The 19,841-nt window shown below is 39.6% G+C and overlaps 1 protein-coding gene across 1 annotated transcript in view; it reads left to right on the forward strand.

Annotated features, from left to right (window-relative positions):
* Positions 1 to 19,841, forward strand: part of SLC24A3 (solute carrier family 24 member 3) — a 905,365-nt gene that overhangs the window by 679,800 nt on the left and 205,724 nt on the right. The window lies entirely within an intron of this gene.

The raw sequence follows: 19,841 nt of genomic DNA on the forward strand, positions 1-19,841 counted from the left end.
AGTTCCCCTTCGCTTAAAATTAAAATTGTTATTTTTCTTTTTGGCAGTGACCATTTTAAAAAAAATGCAAAGCGTTTGCCAATAAAAATGAGAATTCATAACATATATTTTTTTTTTATAATTCAATGTATTGTGCTAGGTAAATCAGAGCTAGTGTGTGGGAGTTATAGCAGTTTCTGTAATGTGTGTGTGTGTATATATATATATATATATATATATATATATATATACTCTGTATGTATATATATATATATATATATATATATATATATATATATATTATATTGCAAATAAACTATTTGCAATCTGCTAAGTAATTCCTCATAGGCTTAAAGGGACAGTCTAGTCCAGAATTTTTATTGTTTAAAAAGATAGATAATCCCTTTATTACCCTTTCCCCATTTTTGCATAACCAACGCAGTTATATTAATATACTTTCTTTTACAAAGATATGACGAGTCCACGGATTTCATCCTTACTTGTGGGATATTAACCTCCTGCTAACAGGAAGTGGCAAAGAGCACCACAGCAGAGCTGTATATATAGCCCCTCCCTTCCCCTCCACCTCCAGTCATTCTCTTTGCCTGTGTTATACTAGGAAGACATGGTAAAGTGAGGTGCTCTGAGTTGGGGGTCAGGGAATTACTGTCTGAGGGTGAAATTTCTGATTCAGGGAATGTTTTACCTCAGACAGATTCGGATGCTATGTCATTTAAATTTAAGCTTGAACACCTCCGCCTGTTACTTAGGGAGGTTTTAGCGACTCTGGAGGATTGTGACCCTATTGTGATTCCTCCAGAGAATTTGTGTAAAATGGATAAATATTTGGAAGTACCTACTTACCCTGATGTTTTTCCGGTTCCTAAGAGAATTTCGGAAATTATTAGAAAGGAATGGGATAGACCAGGTATACCGTTTTCTCCCCCTCCTAATTTTAAGAAAATGTTTCCCATATCAGATACCATTCGGGACTCATGGCAAACGGTTCCTAAGGTAGAGGGAGCTATATCTTCCCTAGCTAAGCGTACTACTATACCCATTAAGGATAGTTGTGCTTTCAAATACCCTATGGATAAGAAATTAGAGGGTCTACTAAAGAAATTATTGGTTAATCAGGGGTTTCTTTTACAACCTATGGCTTGCATTGTTCCAGTAACTACTGCAGCAGCTTTTTGGTTTGAGGCTCTAGAAGAGTCTCTTAAGGTTGAGACTCCATTAGATGACATCTTAGATAGAATTAAGGCTCTCAAGCTAGCTAATTCTTTTATTACTGATGCCACTTTTCAAATTGCTAAATTAGCGGCAAAAAGTGCAGGATTTGCTATTTTAGCACGTAGAGCATTGTGGCTCAAATCTTGGTCTGTTGATGTGTCATCAAAACTTAAGCTTTTAGCTATTCCCTTTAAAGGTAAGACCCTTTTCGGGCCAGAATTAAAAGAAATCATTTCTGATATTACAGGAGGTAAAGGCCATGCCTTATCTCAGGATAAGTCGGTTAAAATGAGGGTTAAACAGAATAATTTTCGTTCCTTTCGGAACTTTAAAGGAGGACACCCCGCTTCTTCTTCTTCCTCAAAGCAGGAAGGGAATTTTACCCAATCTAAATCAGTCTGGAGACCTAATCAGAACTGGAATAAGGGTAAACAATCCAAAAAGCCTGCTCCTGCGCCTAGGACAGCATGACTGGGACTGGATCTAGTAGGGGCAGACTCTCTTTCTTTCTTTGCTCAGGCTTGGGCAAGAGATGTTCAGGATCCCTGGGCACTAGAAATAAAGACCCACGGTTATCTATTGGAATTCAAGGACTTTCTCCCAAGAGGGAGATTTCATCTTTCAAAGTTATCTGCAAACCAGATAAAAAGAGAGGCGTTCTTACGCTGTGTAAAAGACCTTTCTACTATAGGAGTAATTTGTCCAGTTCCAAAATTGGAGCAGGGACAGGGGTTTTACTCAAACCTATTTGTGGTTCCCAAAAAGGAGGGAACGTTCAGACCCATTTTAGATCTCAAGTGTCTAAACAAATTTCTAAGAGTTCCATCATTCAAGATGGAGACGATATGAACAATTTTACCAATGATCCAGGAGGGTCAATATATGACTATCGTGGACTTGAAGGATGCTTACCTTCATATTCCTATCCACAAGGATCATCATCAGTTTCTAAGGTTTGCCTTTCTGGACAAACATTATCAATTCGTGGCTCTTCACTTCGGATTGGCCACAGCACCCATAATCTTCACAAAGATTCTAGGGTCTCTTTTGGCGGTTCTCAGACCGTGAGGAATAGTGATGGCGCCTTATCTGGATGACATTCTGATTCAGGCATTAACATATCTTCTGACAAAATCGCACACGGACACAGTGTTGTCTTTTCTGAGAACTCACGGCTGGAAGGTGAACATAGAGAAGAGTTCACTTGTCCCACAGACAAGGGTTCCTTTCTTGGGAACTCTGATAGACTCGGTAGCCATGAAAATATTTCTGACGGAGGTCAGAAAATCAAAGATTCTAAATACTTCCCGAGCACTTCAGTCCATTCCTCGGCCATCAGTGGCTCAGTGTATGGAAGTAATTGGATTTATGGTAGCGGCAATGGACATCGTTCCGTTTGCTCGCTTTCATCTCAGACCACTGCAACTGTGCATGCTCGGACAGTGGAATGGGGATTATGCAGATTTATCTCCTCAGATAAATTTGGATCAAGAGACCAGAAACTCTCTTCTTTGGTGGTTGTCGCCGGATCATCTGTCCCAAGAGACTTGTTTCCGCAGACCCTCGTGGGTAATAGTGACAACAGATGCCAGCCTTCTGGGCTGGGGTGCAGTTTGGAAATCCCTGAAGGCTCAGCGTGTTTGGACTCAAGTGGAGTCTCTTTTTCCAATCAATATTCTGGAACTGAGAGCAATATTCAATGCGCTTCAGGCATGGCCTCAGTTGGCTTCGGCCAAATTCATCAGATTCCAGTCGGACAACATCACGACTGTGGCATATGTCAATCATCAAGGGGGAACAAGGAGTTCCTTAGCGATGATAGAGGTATCCAAGATAATCAGTTGGGCGGAGGCCCACTCTTGTCATCTGTCAGCGATCTACATCCCAGGAGTAGAGAACTGGGAAGCGGATTTTCTAAGTCGACAGACTTTTCATCCGGGGGAGTGGGAACTTCGCCCGGAGGTATTTGCCTCATTGATTCTCAGATGGGGCAGACTGGAATTGGATTTGATGGCATCCCGACAGAATGCCAAGCTTCCAAGATACGGATCCCGGTCAAGGGATCCTCAGGCTGAACTGATATAGATGCCTTGGCAGTGCCTTGGTTGTTCAGCCTAGCTTATGTGTTTCCGACGTTTCCTCTCCTCCCACGCGTGATTGCTCGAATCAAACAGGAGAGAGCTTCAGTGATCCTGATAGCGCCTGCGTGGCCACGCAGGACTTGGTATGCGGATCTAGTGGACATGTCCTCTCTGCCACCATGGAAAATTCCATTGAGACAGGACCTTCTCATTCAAGGTCCTTTCCAACATCCAAATCTAATTTCTCTGCAGCTGACTGCGTGGAGATTGAACGCTTGATTTTATCTAAGCGAGGATTCTCTGATTCAGTTATCAATACTTTGATACAGGCTAGAAAGCCTGTCACTAGAAAAATCTATCATAAGATATGGCGTAAATATCTTTATTGGTGTGAATCCAAGGATTACTCATGGAGTAAAGTTAGGATTCCTAGGATTCTGTCTTTTCTCCAAGAAGGATTGGAGAAAGGGTTATCAGCGAGTTCCTTAAAGGGACAAATTTCAGCTTTGTCAATTCTGTTTCACAAACGTTTGGCAAATGTACCAGATGTTCAGTCTTTTTGTCAGGCTCTATCTAGGATTAAGCCTGTATTTAGACCTATTACTCCTCCCTGGAGTTTGAATTTAGTTCTTCGAGTTCTTCAAGGGGTTCCGTTTGAACCTATGCATTCCATAGATATTAAACTGTTATCTTGGAAAGTTTTGTTTTTGGTTGCTATTTCTTCTGCTCAAAGAGTTTCTGAGCTTTCAGCGTTACAGTGTGATTCGCCTTATCTCATATTTCATTCTGATAAGGTGGTTTTACGTACCAAACCTGGTTTTCTTCCTAAGGTTGTTTCAAATAAGAATACTAATCAGGAAATTGTTGTTCCTTCCTTGTGTCCTAATCCTTCTTCTAAGAAGGAGCGTATGTTACATAACTTGGACGTGGTCCGTGCCTTAAAGTTTTACTTACAGGCAACTAAGGATTTCCGTCAATCATCTTCATTATTCATTGTTTATTCCGGAAAGTGTAGGGGTCAGAAAGCTACGGCTACCTCTCTTTCTTTTTGGCTGAGAAGTATCATCCGCCTGGCATATGAGACTGCTGTACAGCAGCCTCCTGAAAGAATTACGGCTCATTCTACTAGGGCTGTGGCTTCCACATGGGCTTTTAAAAACGATGCATCTGTTGAGCAGATTTGTAAGGCTGCGACTTGGCCGTCCCTTCACACTTTTTCCAAATTTTATACTTTTGCTTCTTCTGAGGCTATCTTTGGGAGAAAGGTTCTTCAAGCAGTGGTGGCTTCCGTTTAGGTCTCTGTCTTGTCCCTCCCTTTCATCCGTGTCCTATTGCTTTGGTATTGGTTTCCCACAAGTAAGGATGAAATCCGTGGACTCGTCATATCTTTGTCAAAGAAAACTAAATTTATGCTTACCTGATAAATTACTTTCTTTTACGATATGACGAGTCCACGGCCCACCCTGTTCTTTTTAAGACAGTTTTTCTTTATATTTTTTGTAAACAGTCACCTCTGCACCTTTTTAGCCTTTCATTTTCTCTTCCTATGACCTTCGGCCGAATGACTGGAGGTGGAGGGGAAGGGAGGGGCTATATATACAGCTCTGCTGTGGTGCTCTTTGCCACTTCCTGTTAGCAGGAGGTTAATATCCCACAAGTAAGGATGAAATCCATGGACTCGTCATATCGTAAAAGAAAGTAATTTATCAGGTAAGCATAAATTTAGTTTTTTACCTCTGTGATTTTACCTCAGTTCTTTTTGACAGACCTGCATTTTAGCCAATCAGTGCAAACTCATAAATAACTCCATGGGAATGAACACAATGTTAACTAAATGGCCCACATGAACTTGCACTGTCTAGCTGTAAAAAACTGTCAAAATACACTGAGATAAGAGGCGGCCTCCTAGGGCTTAGAAATCTTCATATGAGCCTACCTAGATTTTGCTTTAAACAAAGAATACCTAGAGAACAAAGGAAATTTGGTTATAAAAGTAAATTGGAAAGTTGCTTAAAATTGCATGCCCTATCTGAATCATGAAAATTAAATTTTGTCTAGACTGTCTCTTTTAGTGAAATCAATTAGAAGCCACTATAGATTAAACTAAACAATGATGGAGTATTGAGACCTATTATATAAATGTAACTTTATACACTGACACGTTGTCTTGTTTAAGGTTAAATTAATCATTAGACAGAATGTCATTGTGTGTTTTATGGTTACATTGATGCAAGGACATTAGATTGTTATATTAATACACAGTATATCTGACATGATGGTTAGATATACCTAAGCTAGTGTTATTACTGATTGAGTTCTCCTTATAATTTCCTGGCATACCCTCTGCTACATTAGTACAGGGAGTTATGGAATACGATAAAATTGTATACAAAATGGCCTTTCATCAATGTAAAGCCATTTGGTATATTTATAATAAGTTAAATTATGTTCCATAAAGATGGGTGCTAAAAACTAAAAACATTTTAAAGGGACAGATAACACCTTGAGATTGTTATATCAAATGTTTAGTTATGTTTAGTGAAACAGCTTTGAAGTATACATTCATTATTTATTTTGCCCCCATTTAATGTAATTTATCTCTGAAACGTGAGGATTTTTTAATTCTCAGAAGTTGAAATGTACCCTGCTGACTTCTCAAGGCTAACCCTGTTACATATATTTCATTTTTTCTTACATGATTCCGATAAAGCATGCAATTTTAAACAACTTTCTAATTTACTCCTATTATCATTTTTTCTTCGTTCTCTTGCTATCTTTATTTGAAAAGCAGGAATGTAAGCATAGGAGCTGGCCCATTTTTGGTTCAGCACCTGGGTAGCGCTTGCTGATCGAACCAAAAATGGGCCGTCTCCTATGCTTACATTTTTGCTTTTTCAAATAAAGATACCAAGGAAACGAAACAAAACTGACAATAAGAGTAAATTACAAAGTTGCTTAAAATTGAATGTTAAATCTGAATCAAGAAATAAGAAATTGGGTTTTGTGCCCCTTTAACATTGTGACCACAAGTAACCTTATTGTCTAAATACTCAAGCTCGGGCAGGCTCCATCAATTAAGGCAAATGGTGTGTTAAAAAAAAAGCATGTTAAAGGTGCAGTCTACTTGATTTTTTTTTATTGTTTAAAAAGATAGATAACGCCTTTACTACCCATTCCCCAGCTTTGCACAACCAGCATTGTTATATTGTTATACTTTATAACCTCTAAATCTCTGCCTGTTTCTAAGTACCTGCAGGTCGCCTCTTATCGCAGTGCATTTTATTAGCTTTTCACAGCAAGACAGTGCTAGTTTGTGTGTGCCATATAGGTAACACTGTGCTCACTCCTGTAGAGTTACACATAAGCCAGCTCTGATTAGCTAAAATACTAGTTTTTAAATAGCACTGCGATAAGGGGGCAGTCTGCAGAGGCTGAGATACAATTACAGAGGTAAAAAGTATATTAATATAACCGTGTTGGTTATGCAAAGCTGGGGAATAGGTAATAAAGGGATTATCTATCTTTTAAAACAATAACAATTTTCAAGTAGACTGTCCCTTTAATTTGCTTTAAAAATGTTTACACTTGGCAGATTACGTTATTCTATAGCAACACACCCGACATGTACATACAAGGTGTTTACTGTTCCTTTAAGCATAAAGGTATAATATTTTGAAAATAATGCGTCTGAAAATAGTTTGGCTCAGGCATTCCCTTGTACCCTATGTAGACTCAAAGATTGACAAAAAGTTCTGCTAATAAAAGAAATGAGTAGACGGTTATACAGCTCAGTACTACCGTATGTTTACATCTGAATTAGCTCCCCATCGCACTACGTCATTTTCTTCAATTGATGCTAACAAGACTTTTCTATCAAACATGATTGAAGCTCATATCACAGTCCTGCCTAGGCTGTGTTCATTTTCCAATACTACAGCTTTACTGAATGTAAACATTAAGATCTTTGCAAAAATATTAGCGTCTCATATAAACACTGTTCTCCCAAGGCCAAGGATAACACCTATAAAGTTAATCTTCTGATCAAATGTGCCGATTCCCTTAAAGGGACAGCCTATGAAAAGACCCATTATACAAACAGAAGCAATTTGAAGTCTGTATACATCAGTATACATCTAAAACGTTGGGGTTCGGTTAGGAGTCTGAAAATCAGCACAAAGTTATTTAAAAATAAGGAAAACTATACATTTTTACAAAAACACCCCTTGATAGGCTATATAAATGGATCATCTACAAAACATTTATGCAAAGAAAAATCTAATGTACAATGTCTCTTTAAGATTCCTACAATATTTTTATCGACAGACGGATATAAAGCGTTTAATAAGCTGAACTGGTCTTTGATTCCATTTGGTTTCAATGAAACTATCATTGATAAAATATTTGTTTTCTACAATTCCCCGTGTGCTATAATGAATGTTAATGATACCATTATCACATTCATTTTTTGTAACCAGCGGAAAACTGCAGGGTTCTCTCATTTCACCTCTTTTGTTTGTCCGACTCCTGAGTATGGAGGCCCATGCTATCAAAATCTGTAATAGTAATATAATTTGTGAAGTGTCGGCCACAGACATATGCTGATGACATCCTTTTAACCTTGACTTTTCCCCCTCACGTCGTGATGAAGTTATTGAGACCATTGATGATTGTTGAGTCTACTCTAATTATAAAATCTGATTATATTCACATGGCACTTTCTACCTGAGGTCTATATTATACACAAAATCGCTTTCATTTTAAATTTCAATTTATCTATCAAATACTTTCACCAAATAAAGCTCAACAATTGTTACTTAAAGGAACATGACACCCAATTTTATTTCCTAAGACATGGAGAGTCAACAACGTCATTCCAATTACTTGTGGGATATTCACTCCTGGTCAGTAGGAGGAGGCAAAGAGCACCACAGCAAAGCTGTTAAGTGTCACTTCCCTTACCCATAACCCCCAGTCATTCTCTTTGCCTCTGTCAATGGAGGAGGTGAAGTTTGGTGTCTGAAGATATTGATTCCTTTTTTTTGGGGTACTTTTCCCTGCAAGCAAGGATTTGGGTTTAGCTGTGTCCACGTCAATCTTTTGAGTAAGAGTAGTGGTGGCTTTTAAGCAGTTAGAAAGTAGTGAGGGGGTCCTTGCTCAGATTTCTAACATATTTACTGCCCTTGGTATAGAAAGCCAGAGTTGGTTACTCTATTCTTTCTTTTTCTACAGGTCTCTGTAAGAAGTATGTGTCCTTTCACGCCTTGTGAGCGGTCTTCCTGCCGGACAGCTGTATTTGCAGGTAAGTGCTTTTTTGTCTTCTAGGTCTTGGAGACTTGCACTTAAGAGGATTTCTCTGCATTATTTATTTGGGACATGCTAAATCCTTAGTAGAGGATTTTATTTTGGCAGTGTGCAGGCACATTAAATGTATGTGACAGGAGACTTAGGGGTTAATCTTCCTTTATGGGTATGAAGGAGTTAACTTAAAATCTGTGGCTCATTTTATTTATTAAGACTCTGTGTGGGTCTTATTGGGACTTGTGTCAGTTTTTTGTTTTTTTTACACTTTGGCAGCACAAGGTTTCAAAGTAAGAACGGCAGACTTAAGACTGAATGTGTCAGTTTACTGTTCGGTCTTAAACGGCTTCTGAAACGCACACTTTTTTACTTTGATGTGCAGTTTCATTTTCAGCCGGTCACATGACTCCCTCTCTTCTGCTCTCAGATCTGATCGGAGCGGCTCCGGCTGTGTTAGTTGAATCTGTTAGGCTTCCCTGTAAGACCGGCAGGTTTATTCTGGCAAGAGTTTTTGTACTCCGGAGGGGCAAGTAGGGCACCTCAGTCTGCTGAGGTGTAGAGGTCCTTAATTAGGGGTATGTTTTTGAGCACAAATACACCCTGAGTAAATTTAAATTTAAAGTGACAGTGTCAATTTTAAAAATATTTCTTTCTTTCACAAGATACGATGAGTCCACAGATTTCATCCTTTCTTGTGGGATATCGCCTCCTGGTCAGCAGGAGGAGGCAAAGAGCACCACAGCAGCGCTGTATATATAGCTCCTCCCTTCCCTCCCACTCCAGTCATTCTCTTTGCCTGTGTTAGTGAAAGGAAGAGGTAAAGTGAGGTGTTAGTTTAGATTCTTCAATCAAGAGTTTATTATTTTTAAAATGGTACCAAAGTGTGCTATTTTACTATAGGGTGTAGCCGTATTCCTTGTCAGCCTCTAGAGTAGAGCTACAGGTGGCTTTTAAGCAATGGGAACTGGTGGGGTTTTGCCTCACTGCGCCTCCCATACTTGTGCTGCCCTTATGTTGATGGTATCAGAGAATATTAACTGAGGCCCTTATGTATTCACAGAGCTACAGGAGAGAGAAGACCTCTTGGTACTGTGAGACTTTCATGTTGTCGCTCAGCATAGAAGTAAGTGCAGTCTTTTATTTCTGGGGCTTGCAGCATATCTCAGAATTGACTGTGCATTCCTAATCTGTTGGGGACTATGCGCTCTGGAAAGGGCTGTCCTATTAACAGGGTGTGGGTTCTCATGGGAACTTGGATAAGAGATGTTCAATGTTAACCGACACAATGCTTTATTTTTATCAGACTGTACTGGCCTTTATTAACGTAGGCCTGGAAAAGCTGGAGTTATTGTTTATGTACTGGATTATTGGGTCATTAACAAATGGACTTAGGGCTGACGCTGGGATAGTGTGTAGGAGTATGATTGAGACTCCGGTACACGGCTGTGTTAGACATTTTTTTTGCAGATCGTTTCGGAGGTCTTAGGTCGCGCCCACGATGGGCGGGGTTTTGTTCTCTTGGCGCGCTTTGTCTGTAACCGTGCAGTTTCCTTTCCTCCGGAAGTCACTGGCTGTTCGCACAGACATTGCGAGTGACTCCTTGATCGCATGGTTTGCAGAATAAAGCAAGCGGTTTTAGGTGTTGTTGACTGACGTTCTGAATTGTGCCTAGAAGGGTCGGCAGACCGTGGGGGCAGGTAGGCGCCTCAGCAGAGCTGTTGAGGCATGGTGCTGTAATTTTCAGAAGTTGTTTAGCGTTTTTCTGTGCATCAAAAAAATTATCAGTCATTTTACTTTTTAAAGGGGCAGTGTCTGTCAGGATTACTATTGTACTGACAATCCTTTTCACCATACTATAAAATAAAAAATTATTTTTCCTAATTCTGTTAGTATGGATTCAGATATCTAGACTGCAGCATGCTCTTTTTGCCCCTCCTGTTGTGAGAGGGCCTTACATTATAGAGACAAAATTTTTGACAATCCTTTGCCTAAGGCAGATGCTTCTCAAGAGTCTGCAGAGGAGATGCAAAGTATGCGGCAGCTTTCTCCCCAAGCGTCACAGCCTTTAACGCCCGCTCAGGCGGCACCATGTATTTCTCCAGTTTCTGCAGCATTTACTTTAAGAGACATTGCTGCATTGATGTCCTCTACGCTTTCTTATGCGTTATCTAATTTTCCCATTTCGCACGGCAAGCGTACAAGAAAAGACTATGTAGGCAATGCTGCCTCAGATACTATGGTAGCAATTGCGGATGTACCCTCCTGGGGTACTGAGTTGGAGAGTTCAGAGGTCTTCTCTGAGGGTGAACTTTCTGACTCAGGGAGTGCTTTACCCTTAACTGATTCGGATGTGGTTGCCTTCAGATTTAAGCTTGAGCACCTCCGTTTATTACTGAGGGAGGTGTTGGTTACTCTGGACGACTGTGACTCTATAGTAGTGCCGCCAGAGAAATTGAGTAAGTTAGACAAATACTTGGAGGTTCCTTCTTACTCCGATGTTTTCCCTGTTCCTAAGAGGACTTCAGAGATTATTGCGAAGGAATGGGAGAGACCAGGCATTCCCTTTTCTCCTTCGCCCATATTTAAAAAGATGTACCCTATAGCTGACGCTATTAGGGATTCTTGGCAGACGGTCCCTAAAGTAGAGGGAGCCATTTCTACACTGGCCAAACGTACTACTATTCCTATTGAGGATAGTTGTGCTTTTAAGGACCCTATGGATAAGAAGTTGGAGGGCCCCCTTAAGAAGATTTATGTTCACCAGGGTTTCCTTTTGCAACCGGCGGCCTGTATTGTTACAGTTACCAGTGCGGCCGCTTACTGGTTTGATGCTCTGGAAGAGTCTCTTAAGACAGAGACTCCTTTAGAAGAGATACAGGATCGGATTAAGGCTCTTAAGTTAGCTAATTTATTTATTACGGATGCTTCTCTGCAGATTACTAAATTGGTGGCTAAGAGTTCGGGATTCTCCATCTTAGCACGCAGGGCTTTATGGTTGAAGTCTTGGTCTGCGGATGTATCGTCCAAGTCTAAACTTTTGGCTATTCCTTACAAGGGGAAGACCCTGTTCAGCCCTGACTTGAAGGAAATTATTTCAGATATCACGGGAGGCAAGGGTCATCTCCTCCCTCGAGACAAGAAATCCAAACAGAGAGGGCGACAGAGTAATTTTTGCTCCTTTCGAAATTTCAAGGGAGTCCCCTCCTCCTCTTCTGCTAAACAGGAAGGGAGTTATTCTCAAACCAAGACCACTTGGAGGCCCAACCAATCCTGGAACAAGGGTAAACAATCCAAGAAGCCTGCTGCTGCTCCCCCCAAGTCAGCATGAAGAGTCGGCCCCCGATCTGGGACCAGATCTAGTAGGGGGCAAACTATCTCTCTTTGTCTAGGCTTGGATAAGAGATGTTCAGGACCCTTGGACATTGGACATTGTGTCTCAGGGGTATCAGTTGGAGTTCAAAAATTCTTCCCCAAGAGGAAGGTTTCTTCTTTCTCGATTATCTGCAGACCAGATAAAGAGAGAGGCGTTCTTACGTTGTGTAGGAGACCTCTTCTCCATGGGAGTAATATGTCCCGTTCCAATACAGGAATGGGGACAGGGGTTTTATTCAAATCTATTTGTAGTTCCCAAAAAATAGGGAACGTTCCGACCTATTTTAGACCTCAAAAGTCTAAGCAAGTTTCTCAGAGTTCCATTTTTCAAGATGGAAACTATTCGTACCATTCTTCCATTGATCCAGGAGGGTCAATTTATGACTACCGTGGATCTAAAGGGTGCATATCTTCATGTTCCTATCCACAGAGATCATCACAAGTTCCTGAGGTTTGCCTTTCTGGACAAACATTTTCAGTTCGTGGCTCTTCCTTTCGGTCTGGCCACGACTCCCAGGATTTTCACAAAAGTTCTGGGGTCTCTACTGGCAGTTCTAAGACCGCGGGGCATTGCAGTGGCACCTTATCTGGACAATATTCTGATCCACGTGTCGTCTTATCAGCTAGCAAAGTCTCATACCGACATTGTTCTATCCTTCCTGAGGACTCACGGGTGGAAGGTGAATCTGGAAAAGAGTTCGCTAGTTCTTGGGAACTCTAATCGACTCTCTATCCATGAAAATCTTTTTGACGGAGGTCAGAATGTTAAAGATTCTGAATACATGCCGAGCCCTTCAGACCAATCCTCGGCCATCAGTGGCTCAGTGCATGGAGGTAATTGGATTGATGGTGGCAGTAATGGACGTCATTCCGTTTGCTCATTTTCATCTCAGACCTCTGCAACTGAGTATGCTCAGACAGTGGAATGGAGATTTTACAAATTTATCTCCTCTCATAAATCTAGATCAGGAGACAAGGGGCTCTCTCCTATGGTGGTTGTCGCTGGATCATCTGTCCCAGGGGACATGCTTCCGCAGACCCTCATGGGTGATAGTGACAATGGATGCCAGCTTGTTGGGATGAGGAGCAGTTTGGAACTCCCTAAGGGTTCAGGGTGTATAGACTCAGGCGGAGTCTCTCCTTCCCATCAATATCCTAGAGTTGAGGGCAATATTCAATGCACTTCAGGCTTGGCCTCAGTTGGCTTCGACCCAATTCATCAGATTCCAGTCGGACAACATAACGACGGTATCTTACATCAATCATCAGGGATGAACAAGAAGTTCCTTAGTGACAGAAGTAGCCAAGATAATACAGTGGGCGGAGTCTCACTCTTGCCAACTGTCGACGATCCATATCCCAGGGGTGGACAACTGGGAAGCGGATTTTCTGAGCAGACAGACATTTCATCCGGGAGAGTGGGAACTCCATCCGGAGGTATTTTCCAGCTTAATTCTCAGATGGAGCAGGCCGGAGTTGGATCTCATGGCATCTCGTCAGAATGCCAAGCTTCCGAGGTACGGGTCCAGGTCCAGGGATCCCCAGGCGAGCTGATAGATGCCTTGGCAGTGCCTTGGTCTTTCAGCCTAGCTTATGTGTTCCCTCCATTTGCTCTCCTGCCCCGGGTGATTGCTTGAGTCAAACAGGAGAGGGCATCGATGATCCTCATCACTCCTGCGTGGCCTCGCAGGACTTGGTATGCCGATCTGGTGGAATGTCATCTCTGCCACTGTGGAAGCTTCCGTTAAGGAAAGACCTTCTCATTCAGGGACCCTTCCATCATCCGAATCTAGTTTCTCTGCAACTAACTGCTTGGAGATTGAACGCTTAATTTGATCTAAGCGAGGGTTTTCTGATTCGGTCATAGATACCTTGATTCAGACACGTAAGCCTGTTACTAGAAAAATTTACCATAAGATATGGCGTAAATAATTGGTGCGAATCCAAGGGCTACTCATGGAGTAGGGTTAGGATTCCCAGGAATTTGTCTTTTCTCCAAGACGGATTGGAGAAAGGGTTGTCGGCAAGTTCCTTAAAGGGACAGATTTCTGCCTTGTTTATTTTGTTACACAAGCGTCTGGCAGATGTTCCAGATGTTAAATCTTTTTGTAAGGCTCTGACTAGAATCAGGCCTGTGTTTAGACCAATTGCTCCTCCTTGGAATTTGAATTTAGTTCTTAAAGTTCTTCAAGGGGTTCCGTTTGAACCTTTGCATTCCATGGATATTAAGTTGCTATCTTGGAAAGTTTTATTTTTAGTTGCTATTTCTTCTGCTCACAGAGTATCTGAGCTTTCAGCATTACAATGTGATTCTCCTTATCTTATTTTTCATTCGGATAAGGTGGTGTTACGTACCAAACCCGGTTTTCTTCCTAAGGTTGTTTCAAATAAAAATATTAATCAGGAAATTGTTGTTCCTTCCTTGTGTCCTAATCCTTCTTCTAAGAAGGAGCGAATGTTACATAATTTGAACGTGGTCCGTGCCTTGAAGTTTTACTTATAAGCCACTAAGGATTTTCGTCAATCGTCTTCCCTGTTTGTTATGTTTTCTGGGAAGCGTAGGGGTCAGAAGGCTACGGCTACCTCTCTCTCATTTTGGCTGAAGAGTATCATCTGTTTTGCATATGAGACTGCTGGACAGCAGCCTCCTGATCGAATTACGGCTCATTCCACTAGGGCTATGGCTTCCTCATGGGCATTCAAAAATGATGCTTCTGTTGAACAGATTTGCAAAGCTGCAACTTGGTTGTCTCTTCATACTTTTTCCAAATTTCCAAATTTGATACTTTTGCCTCGTCTGAGGCTGTTTTTGGGAGAAAAGTTCTTCAAGCAGTGGTGCCTTCCGTTTAGGTTCCCTGTCTTGTCCCTCCCTTTTCATCCGTGTACTATAGCTTTGGTATCCCACAAGTAAGGATGAAATCCGTGGACTCATCGTATCTTGCAAAAGAAAAGGAAATTTATTCTTACCTGATAAATTTCTTTCTTTTATGATACGATGAGTCCACGGCCCACCCTGTTTTTATGAGACAGGTTTTTTCTTTTGTTAAACTTCAGTCACCTCTGCACCTTGGCTTTTCCTTTCTCTTCCTAACTTCGGTCGAATGACTGGAGTGGGAGGGAAGGGAGGAGCTATATATACAGCTTTGCTGTGGTGCTCTTTGCCTCCTCCTGCTGACCAGGAGGCGATATCCCACAAGTAAGGATGAAATCCGTGGACTCATCGTATCGTAAAATAAACAAATTTATCAGGTAAGAATGAATTTCCTTTTTTACTTCTCATTCCTGTATCTATGGGAATCTTTTAAGCTATGGATATGGAGCATGAGTCTGTTCTTATGGACAAATGTTTGTGTCTTTAGACCCAAATTGTGTTACCCATGCAATTTTGTTCCTCATGTCTAGATAAAACATTAAAATGTAAAGATAAATTTCTTGTTTCTGAGCCGAATGTCTCTCAGGATGATGCTGTTCAGGCAATGCCACAGCTTTCTCCTCAAACACTCCAAGCCTCAATGGCATCACATACCGTGCCCTGCCATTCCTCTCAGCCTCCTGGAGGAGTTTACTTGCCATCAGATTTTGCTGCACAGATATCCTCTGCGGTATCTGCAGCATTATCTGCTTTTCCTATTTTGGGAAAACGCAAGAGGAAATGAAAACATTTGTCAGATGGTAAGGTGTCTGTCCCATCTGCTGCTGTGAAGGTCGACCTTCCTCATAAGTCTGATGAAGAGGATTATTTTTGGTAGCCTCTGAGGGTGCAATCTCAGATTCTGACAGTATAATTCCTTTGTCTGATGCTGAGGAAGTAAACTTCAGATGTAAAGGGACACTGAACCCAAATTTTTTCTTTTGTGATTCAGATAGAGCATGCAATTTTAAGCAACTTTATAATTTACGTCTATTATCAATTTTTCTTCGTTCTCTTGCTATCTTTATTTGAAAAAGAAGGCATCTAAGCGATTTTTTTTTGGTTCAGTCCCATGGACAGCACTTGTTTATTGGTGGATCACCAAAAATGGGCCGGCATCTAAACTTACATTCTTGCATTTCAAATAAAGATACCAAGAGAATGAAGAAAATTTGATAATAGGAGTAAATTAGAAAGTTGTTTAAAATTGCATGCTGTATCAGAATCACAAAAGAAAAAAATTGGGTTCAGTGTCCCTTTAACACCGTTTACTGTTAAAGGAGGTACTGGCTACTTTGGATGACTCTGACTCTCCTGTCGCTGTCAACCCTAAGAAATCTAGTAAGCTTAACAAATACTATGATGTTCCTTCCTCTGTGGAAGTGTTTCTTGTTCCAGACCGTGTGACAGGGATTATTACACAGGAATGGGAGAAGCCAGGGATACCTTTCTCCCCGTCTCCCGTCTTTAAAAAGATGTTTCCTGTTGCTGACTCCATTAGAGATTCATGGTGCCTAAAGTAGAAGGGGCTGTTTCTACTCTTGCTAAGAGAACTATGATCCCTATTGAGGATAGCTGTTCCTTTAAGGATCCCATGGACAAAAAGCTGAAGGCTTATCTAAAGAAAATGTATATTTATATCCCTAATTGTCCTAAGCAGGTAAGATAGATAAGGGGAAGCTCTAATATAGGATTTTAGTAACGTAGCATTGTATAAAACTAGTTCATTCTTATGCATTACTTCCTGCTCTATAGACTCTTAATAGAGGGGGCTGCTGTAGTCTCTCTGAAAGAAAAAGCAGCTAAACCAACCAAAGTGCAAATAGATACAATAAAGATTTTTTTAAAACATTACATAGCAAGCACTATTTGCTGCAATGCTTTAAAGAAACATTAAACACCTCAAGATATTAAAATAAATTGTTTAATTACATGCAATAAAACAACTTAGTAACATACTGTCATTATTTATTTTGTTCTCCTTTCCTGTAATTTAATTCTGAATATTGTGGGCTTTCCAATTCATGTTAAACATTGAAGTGCAGATACAGCTGTATTCCACGCAGTCATTTGTTGCACACTCTAGTTAGCAATTTATAACCATTCCTAATTGGCCTCAGCAGAAAAGGTAACCTAAGTTACAATATGGCGGCACCCACTGCTTTATGGACATTAACTTTACCCTTAATTTTTTTTCAATATTTAAAGGGACAGTCAAGTTAAACTTCAGATAGGGCATGCAATTTTAAACAACTTTCCAATTTACTTTTATCATCAAATGTGCTTTGTTTTGTTTGTATTCTTTGTTGAAAGCTAAACCTAGGTAGGCTCATATGCTAATTTCTAAGCCCTTGAAAGCCCCCTCTTTTCTGAATGCATTTGACAGTTTTTCACAGCTATAGGGCATTAGTTCATGTGTGCCATATAGATAATATTGTGCTCACGCCCGTGGAGTTACCTTGGAATCGGCACTGATTGGCTAAAATGAAAGTCTGTCAAAAGAACTGAGATAAGGGAGCAGTCTGCAGAGGCTTAGATACAAGGTAATCACAGAGGTAAAAAGTATATTAATATAACCGTGTTGCTTATGCAAAACTGGGGAATAGGTAATAAAGGGATTAGCTATCTTTTAAAACAATAACAATTTTCAAGTAGACTGTCCCTTTAAACAACTAATATAATTTTTAAAAATGCATGTGCAAATTATGCTCAGGCTAATCTTTGTTCTGAATATGTCATTCAAGAAATGCTTTATTTAGTGTTTAATGTCCATTTAAATGCAGTGTTAAATGGACATAAAAGAGAAATAAATGCTCTAATTACAGTAGTTGTTGCTTGCAAATGGTTTAAACACATAGATAAAACAAAGAAGAAAATGTAATGTTCCTTTCAGATATCTGACTGTTCTAGAAAATTTAAAGAGACTAAAACTTTCTCAACACAATACTTGGAAGGAGCCACAAAACACTTAATGCTACTAAGATGTCTACATTAAACAGAGTCTAAATCAATTAGTATACTTTAAATATTATTTGTACATAATATTTAATATATCACCCACATGTATTCTTATACGGTTTGTGAAAGGGATAACAAAGACTGAAACTAATATGAACCATAAAAGCGGTTAAAAAAAACAAAACACATAAGTACTGTTCCAAAATTTAAATTTATACCATGCGCTGGTTAATTGGAAAGAATTCTTTTTTTTCAGCCCAGCATTTATGAAATGTAGAGGGATGAAAAATATTATATATTAAAAGTTCCAAAATATCTTTATGTAGACAGTTGAAAATAAACAGTTCATATTTGTGCAAGTTTAAGGCAGGTTATTGTGTATAATATTTGTACTTTTTTTAGATAGAGATACAGAAACGTATTAAAAACATTCTAAAAATGTTAATCTATTGGCATAATGTCAAGTATAAGCAGTATGGTTAACTACATATGCAGTAGGTTGTAATTGACGTAGACACTTCACATTATAAGAACAATGTACACATCCTAAGTCTCCTGAAAACTGAGGTTTATCTGATTTGGCAGCCAAGTCCTGCAACCATAACCAGCTTCATAAATGCTCTGTGTTATACACAAAAATCTTCAACAAGGGTCCTTGTTCTCTTTTCTTGAGACTTGCTAGTGCATTTTGCTGCCCCACTCCATGATGCTGAGGGACAGAGACCTGTAGTTAAAGGGACACTAAAGTATAATTAAACTTTCTATATTTAGATAGATAAATACATTTTATATATATCACAGTATGTATGTATTTGTGTTTGGTATTGGCTGATGGCTATCACATGAGGAAGGGAAAATGGAAATAACTGACATTTATCTGGAAAAAAAAAATCTATTGCTTGATTGAAATTTGCATTGTCATTTTCTTATGCATTTGTTGTTAATGCAATTGTATTTAATTGTCATTTAAACATGGTGAATTTTAATATATTTTATTATATAAAATATAGGGCTCGATTACAAGTGGATCGCTAATTTATCAAGCTCTCGCAAATGGGCAAATTCGCCTGTGTGCGAAGGGAAAATGGAAATAACTGACATTTATCTGGAAAAAAAAAATCTATTGCTTGATTGAAATTTGCATTGTCATTTTCTTATGCATTTGTTGTTAATGCAATTGTATTTAATTGTCATTTAAACATGGTGAATTTTAATATATTTTATTATATAAAATATAGGGCTCGATTACAAGTGGATCGCTAATTTATCAAGCTCTCGCAAATGGGCAAATTCGCCTGTGTGCGGGCGCCCGAGAAAAAAAACAGCCACTACACGGCATGAGAACGAGGCTTCAATTGGAGCCTATGAAAGCGTGCTCTAATAAGCGTAATGCTTCTGTTCCATGTGAAGGCGAGGTCACGTTCGCATTGCACCTCACTTGTAATACCAGCGCACATGTGTGTGCACTGGTATTACTAAGTTAAGCGCAAATATCGCTTTTGCAAAAGCAATATTTTGCACTCAACTTGTAATCTGGCCCATAATTTTTAATATACATGTTAATACTATATTCTTGAAAAAAAATATATACTTAAAGGAACATTAAACACTTTGAGATGTTAATATAAAATGATACATTGTATATATAATAAAAAATCTCTGCAATATACTTTCATTATTTATTTTGTCCTCTTTTCCTGCAATTTCATTCTGAAATTGTGAACTTTTCAGTTCCTGTTATAAATGAAAGTGCAGAATACTGTTGTATTCCACACAGCCATTGGCTGCACACTCTAGTGACCTATTTAACTGTCCCTAATTGACCACAGCAGAGAAAGTAACCTAAGTTACAACATGGCAGCTACTATTGTTTTATGGACACTGAAACTTTACACCTATTTTGTCAATATTTAAACAGCTAATGAAACTTTAAAAAGTATATATATGTTATTCTGACTAATCTTTTTTTTAATGCATCATTCTATCTAACATGTATTTAGTGTTTAATG

Source organism: Bombina bombina, chromosome 4, assembly GCF_027579735.1.
Source record: "Bombina bombina isolate aBomBom1 chromosome 4, aBomBom1.pri, whole genome shotgun sequence".
Taxonomy (NCBI): Eukaryota; Metazoa; Chordata; class Amphibia; order Anura; family Bombinatoridae; genus Bombina; species Bombina bombina.